Genomic DNA, 7,369 nt, shown 5'->3' with positions numbered 1-7,369 from the left:
GAAAGAGCAATGCTGCCCTGAACTCTTCTGCTGGAGTCAACCCGATTGAAAACATCTTGTTAAGCTCCCTTGTTAGCCCAACAACAGCAACGATAGTGTTGTCATTTTTTTAAATTCAGAGCTGGCATGCTTCTTGATCTTCTAGGGCCGTGGTCACATGGAGCATTAGCCACGCTACAGAGACGGAAGATAGGTGGATTTTCCGGCCGGGATCACACCGCAACATCTGGGAAGCGTAGAGCTCCCGTGGGGAACCCGAGGCTTCTTGCCGAAGATGCGGCATAAAAAACTAGTACCTCCAAGGTACTAGTTTCCAGAAACCGCGGGGCAAGGGCGGGCGTCTGATCGCATTTCCAGTGGTGGCATCCAGCGCCCGCCCATGTTCCTTTGCAAACAGGTTTTTTTCCCCCCAAGTCTGCACAAGATGCGCACAAGCACCCAATGGCGCATGCGCACAAAGAGGAAAGTGAAAGTGCCGTTTCGGCTTTTAAAAAAATGACCCCGTTTGTCACAGCACCGGCGCCTAGCCATTGCTGGTGTGATTGCGCCGCACCACTTCTTTGCCGCGCTGCAGGATTGTTGTGAGATCGCCACCCTCGTTTACCAGCCAGCACCGAGGGAAGGACCCCTGGTGTGCCGCCGGCACGTCTGATCACATAATTGCGGATCAAACTGCGCCGGGGCAATTAGCCATGCCTCCCCCCGCGATATCCAGCCCATGTGACCAGGGCCCAGAAAAGGTTGTGTTTGTCTCACCAACAGAGCTCTTTGTGAGGAGTTCAGTTCCGTCACAATAATGCTCCTCAGTGATCAGCAATTAGTCTGAGATGATAACACAGTCCACAAAAATATGTTTCCCTTTCTCTGGCATTCTCCATTTATCCACAATTTGGTGAATGGAAACACACAAGGATGTTTCTTACCATTTTGGCCTACAAGTGTGCGTGTAAAGTGCTGTCAAGTCGCAGCTGACCCAATTTTATTTCATTTATTTATTTTATTACATTTATACCTCACCCTCCCCGCGAACGGGCTCAGGCGAGGGGTTTTCAAGGCAAGTCAGAAGCAGAGAAGGTTTGCCATTGCCTTCCTCTGCAGAGTCTTTCTTGATGGTCTCCCTTCCATGGGCTGGCACTGCTTAGCTTCTGAGAGCTGACAAAATGGGGCTCTATCAGGTTGCCTTCCCTCCCCTGTTTACAATTAATGGAGGGCACATGGGTGGATATGACTGGGATAACCCAGGTTAGCCTGGTCTCTTCAGATTTTGGAAGCTAAGCAGGGTCTACTCTGGTTGGAACTTGAGTGGAGACCATCAACGAATATCAAGGTCCCTATACAGAGGCAGGCAAGGGCAAATCACTTGGAACATCTCTTGCCTTGGAAAACCTACAGGGTCACCATATATCAGCTGAGGCTTGATACTCTCTCCCCCCCCCAAAAAAAAAGTTGCCTGAGGTAACATTGAGCAGTTGGTTTGATTTTCATTTGCACTGGTTAATGTAGGTTGGCTGCTATGCCTACATCTCTTACGGAACCAGTACTAACCAATGATGGGTGAAAATTAAATTACTGTAAACGTAGAGGCAGTATGGATACAAGACCCCCCAAAAATTCAATTTTAAAATTCTTAAATTCAGTTGAAATGTAAAATTCTTTTTTAAAAAACTAACCATTATTGAAAATGGAAAACACATTCTACTTCGATGTAAATTATTTATCTGTTCTAAAGTAGAAATTAAATGGTTCGTAATCTCCACCGTGGTACCATTCTTCGGCAGAACTGTGGAGTTACGTTTGCCATTAATGAAATGCCATCATGTAACTATTTTGATATCTGGTTAATTGCATTTTGATGTAATCTACACAGTAATTTGACATAGGAATTAGCCATTCACCATTAGTTAGGACAGCATCTACTATTAGAGATTTAGCATTAGCCTTCAACATTAGACTTAATCAATAGGCTACTGAGTGAAGACACCCCATTCTAAAATGGAACATATTATACCAACATTCTATACTATGAAAGGTTACTTCAGCTCTTACCTTTTCACTTGTCAGTGCTAGAGATTCTACTGCTGAGAACCAAATATAGGCTCATAACTGAAACTGGAGGATATGTCTGTGGTGTTCTCTGGCCCTGGTCACACAAGTGGGAAAATCCGCAGTGGAAGGGAGGCATTTTAGCGCTGGATCAAAAAGATGTGCGATAACGCAATCATCCGGTTCCCTGAGGTGCCGCACATACGGTGATAGCCGGCGATCACATGGCGATGTTGAAGCGCATCAAAGTCCAGGAAAAACCGGCATGGTGCAATCAGACGTGCTACGGGACGCATGCGCGTGCCAGATGCTTTATAAGAATTGCCTTTCTGGATCAGGCAGAAGATCCATATTATTGTTGTTGTTGTGGTCGTCGTCGTCATCATCATCATCATTATTAGTATTATTCACAGATGTTTGACTGGTAGATAATGTTCTGTAGTTCTAGATCTAGCCAAGTTCTTGGAAATCGCAGAGGTATCTTTGCAGGATTCATGCTGTTCCAAGCAGCACTGTCTTCTGGAGCAGTGCTGGTGTTATTTGCTCAAAGCCCAGAATGTCCAGTTGTTTCTTGAGACTTCTAGGCACTCCTCCAAGGGCTCCAATGACAACTGACATGATTTGTAACCTTCTTCTTCCAGAGGCTCTCTAACGTTATTCATAGGTCTTAGTATTTCATGATCTTCATCCAGTGCCCCCCCCCAATTCTGTTGTCCCCTGGGACTGCAGTGTCAATGATCTAAACCCTATTTCCCATTTCCCCCCTACAATTGTGATGTCAGGGGTGTTGTGCTCCAGGTGTTTACCAGTTTGTAGTGGAGAGTCCCAAAAATTCTTTGTTTCATCATTCTCTGGTTTGTGCTCCCATGAATTTCTGGCTGATGGTAAGCCATGCATTCTTGCAAAGATTCCAGTGCAACATAGCCGCAACCCTATCATGGCATTCTTTACAGTCATTATGAGCAATTTTACTGCAGGCACTGACCATATGGCTGACTGTTTCATCCTTTGTCTTGCAAAGTCAACATTTGCTGACATCACCAGTCTTCTGAATCCTGGCTCTCACACTATTCATTTTGAGTGCTTGCTCTTGTGCAGCTAGAATAAGTCCTTCTGTTATTATTGTTGTTGTTACTACTACTACTACTACTACTACTACTACTATGCTGGACCTCGATCCTATGCACAAGTTCCATGCATACTAGATAGTCTCTGCCATGGAGCACACTTCCGATTGTGCTAGTATTTCTGTGTGTGCAAGATCAGTGGTTGTTATTGAGCTCTTGCACAAATGGTAATGCATGAGGAACCATGGTCCACAGCAGAGACTAGAGCACACAGAACTTGTTCATAGGATCCAAGGCAAAGTGTTCATTTATTTATTTATATCTTCGATTTGTATACCGCCCTTTACCTGAGGGTCTCTGGGTGGTTTACAGGTACATGGCCTAAGTGCCTAATTAGTTCCTATCCTAGGGCCACAATTCAACTGAGGGAGGGGCTACCTATCAACACCCGAGTGGTGCGGTCCTGTTGTATTCCATGGGTGTTTCTTCCTGGCGCCTTAGGACGGGTCGACGACATCTCCCGACAGGCTCCTGATGGACTCCTCTGGTGTGCGGTGGCTCCCGATTGCAGTTCCGGCTTTTGTCCCTTAGGCTCCGCCGTGCTGCATCGTCCCGCCGTCATGCCGCCGTCACACCGCCGTCACGCCAAGGCTGGCTCTTTTTGTTCATTCTTCATTTAAAGAACAGTGGACTGCTGTGAGGCAGCAGTGAAAGGCATGCTCACCTTGCACACATGCAGAAAGCAGCCCAGCAAACACGCTCAAGCTGCTCACGAGCCACCCATGCTGCCTGCCAAACTGCCAGCTTCCTGCTAGTAACAGATGAATGGAATGTGAAATAAACCAGCAGGGGACTCAAGTATCCCTACTTAGTTTCAGTTAGACTCCTGTATCCTGTGCCTTCATACCCTATCCTATAACCCAATTGTCCTGATTTTTTTTTCCTAGGGGGCTCCTGTTGATTACCACATTGCTAAAAATGAGGGGCAGTTCATGTGATATCCTTTTATTATTACAATGTTTCCATATAATTCGACATCGTTATGCTTGCATTTTTTTTTAACCTAGTGGGAATACCTTGTATGCCTGCAAGAGGCAGAAAAGTGGGAGATACAGCTGAAAAAAAGATGCGTACTGAATTCCGATAAAATGGAGGTGAGGAGAACGGATCTAAGCCACTTTGGATCCCTGTTGGGAGAAAGGCAGAAGAATATAAATAGTCAATAAATAAATATGTAATATTCACAGACTTAAAACAGAACTGGTGGGTTTTCCTTAAGGAGGCCAGGCATTTGTGAGTGAAAGTACTCATATCCTGGCTGGGAACACAGCACTAGACTTCTTACACCATCATCCATATGGATAATATTTTTAAGAAGGTGCGTGTATGTGTACACATACAGAGAGGGAGAGGGAGAGAGCTTGGTGTCTCCTGGATGATTCGCATTCAGTTAATAGATCTTCCTGCATTAAGGAAGACTAGAAATGTCATTGTCTTCATGCAGATTTGATGCTTCTTCTATCGCTAGTGAGACACTGTGGATTTTGTATACCAGGTATACACGTCTTAGATGTAATCACATCAGATAGTGCAGAATGCCAGTCCGATGCAGCAAGATAAATTGGCAAGTAAACAGTATGCTGCAGGACATTAAAAAAAAAATCCAGCATCTACGGTTGCTCACATGGTGTTACTACATTGCACATATTCTAGCACTCTATGGAGTTGTATCAGAGGCAAATAACTAGCAAAAAAAAAAAGTTCTGTGTAACTTTCATTTAACTTTAAGAAACAGTGAATCCAATCCAGCTCTTGTAGCCTCATGCGTGATGATTCCATTTAAATCACCGTATCCATGCATGTGTATCTCAGGGCAGAACTTCCTGGAGTTGCAAGAATTCTGCAATATCTCCCAGGCTGACGAAAACCTTCTTTCCTACCTGCATGCCGGGAGCTTTCCGTCACTTTTGATCTGATCACAGTGTTTCAAGAGAGATGGCTTGAGATGTTCAGATATTCCCATTAACTAGGTGAACTACAGCCTGTCTAGAAGCACGGCTGTCCTGTGCACTTACTTTCATTTATTCCTGTCGGGTGGCTTCCTTCATTTTATTTGAAGGAACTACATTCATTGGAATAGAGCACTAGGGGCCTGTTTGCATTTCATGAGCTTGGCTCTGTGATTCTTGGTGCCAGCTTAATGAGAAAGACTTTCAATAAGCAGCCTGGATTGAAGGTCTATTTGTTTTTTTTAAAGAAAAAAATGGTAAATTTGGAACACAATTCAGCCTCATTGTTTTCCTGTGGATTTCTGAATATCCCACCCCTTGAGATCAATTAGCACCTTACTGATCATAACATTGTGAATTGGACATACTTGCTTGTTGGAACATGCTAGGAATGACCAAGTGAATGTTTGGGGACTTTAACAGAAGAACCCTGATGTTCCTTTTCTTTTAACACACTTTGTCTTACGTTTCTTAGAACATTCTATAATACAGGTTGACAAAAGATGATTGTATGCCTCTTAATCAACATATGAGATGTTAAGATACAGCAAAAGAAGAAGAATTCCAACTGATTGATCTAAAGATGCAGGACCTAACTATTATTTATAGGGATGAGCATGAACTGGCTCACAAACTAAAGTTCATCGTGAATTTTGACAAGTTCATGGTTTGCATAGTGATGTTTCTGAACTGAAGAACTGCCACAGACTTCCAATAATTTTGATGCCATTCATGGTGGTTCATGAAGAGCAGAAAACAGCTGAGCTCCCCACCACTCAGCTGTTTGGTTTAAACAGCTCAGACCATTTAAACCACTGCTTTCTGCTCCCCGTGATCATTTCAGCCCCTGCTTTCTGCTGGCTGCCACTTTTGCAGGTGAGCAGAAAGCAGGGGGGAAATGGCTCTGAGCCACTTAAACTTCTGCTTTTTACTCCCTGCAAAAAGTATGGGGAGCAGAAAGTAGGGGTTTAAAATTTAAATGGCTCACGAACTGATATGAACCAGTTTGGTTCGCAAACTGGTGTATTGGTTTGTGGTTTAGTCTTTCTGCAGGGATTTAGCCAGGATGAGGCAGTCTGTTCTACCTGGAGCAGTAGTCTGACCTGTGTAATTTTTAAAATAGTTTTATTGATATGTGATGTGACGCTTTTCATTTAAAGAATGACAGCATGCTGGTAGAAAAGGGAGCTTTCTAGGTAAAGGAATAAACAGTGTGTCTGATGCCCTCCAGGGGGGAATGCTACATACTTTGCCCACCTGAACCACCCCGATCTGTCCAAACATGGTTCTCCCCCACTTCAAGTATTATCTGTGTTTCATCGTAGAATTTAGAGACTTGAATTATCTTTTCATGTTTCTGAAGCAAAATTATCTCAGCACTTCTCCCTCATTGGTTCTCCCCCACTTAAAGTATTATCTGTGTTTCATCATAGAATTTAGAGACTTGAATTATCTGTTCATGTTTCTGAAGCAAAATTATCTCAGGTATCTTCCTTTGTTCCACTTTTAATTTTGAAGTCCTTTGTAAAGTGATGTACATGCACCATATTCACTTTCTTCAGTTTGACCTGGAGGTTTCAGATAATATCCAAAATCCCTTGTATACTACAAACTTTGCCAACATCCCTATCTGATTCTATAACTATTGTGCATGGGAGTTCTGTATTTGCTGCTATCTCACTTCCCGAGTAGTAAAAGGCCTGTTTTGAAAACCTTCCTTGGATCGGAGAAGTGGGGCAAAGAAAGACGAAACTGCCAGCAGACAACAAAACTTAGCCACAGCAGTGAGCTCTAAGTTGAGTTCAGTGTTCACCAGAAAAGACAAAGTGTTGTCAAGGTTGTCTGATCCTTCTGCTAAAGGGTAAAAAATAATGACATGTCAACCTGGGAAAGGTGAGAGCCAGGTGTTAATACACACTTGAACAGCAGGCAGAACGTTGCCTTTCTAAACCTTCCTTCTGTGAAGGGTCATCACCCGAAAGCTGCTTTGATCAGTCACTCAGGAGAGAGGAGCTATTCTAAATGTGTTTTACTTTATTTTATTTTTTTAATTTTGTGAAGAGGGGGAGTTGGAAGCTGTATACAAAAGGAAGTGCCGCATTTGATGCAGTGCACGATTGACAAAGCCGTTGAGAGTCATTCACCTTTTTCTTCTTCAAGACATACAAAAGTGCTTTATTTTCAAGAGCCTTCCTCGATTTATGCTAGTTAATCTTCTCATGGCAGGATGAAAGAAAGAAAGTGGGGAGG

The sequence above is a fragment of the Gekko japonicus genome, unplaced genomic scaffold (assembly GCF_001447785.1).
Source record: "Gekko japonicus isolate JY-2015 unplaced genomic scaffold, Gekko_japonicus_V1.1 scaffold376, whole genome shotgun sequence".
Taxonomy (NCBI): domain Eukaryota; kingdom Metazoa; phylum Chordata; class Lepidosauria; order Squamata; family Gekkonidae; genus Gekko; species Gekko japonicus.
This window is presented reverse-complemented; position numbering follows the sequence as displayed.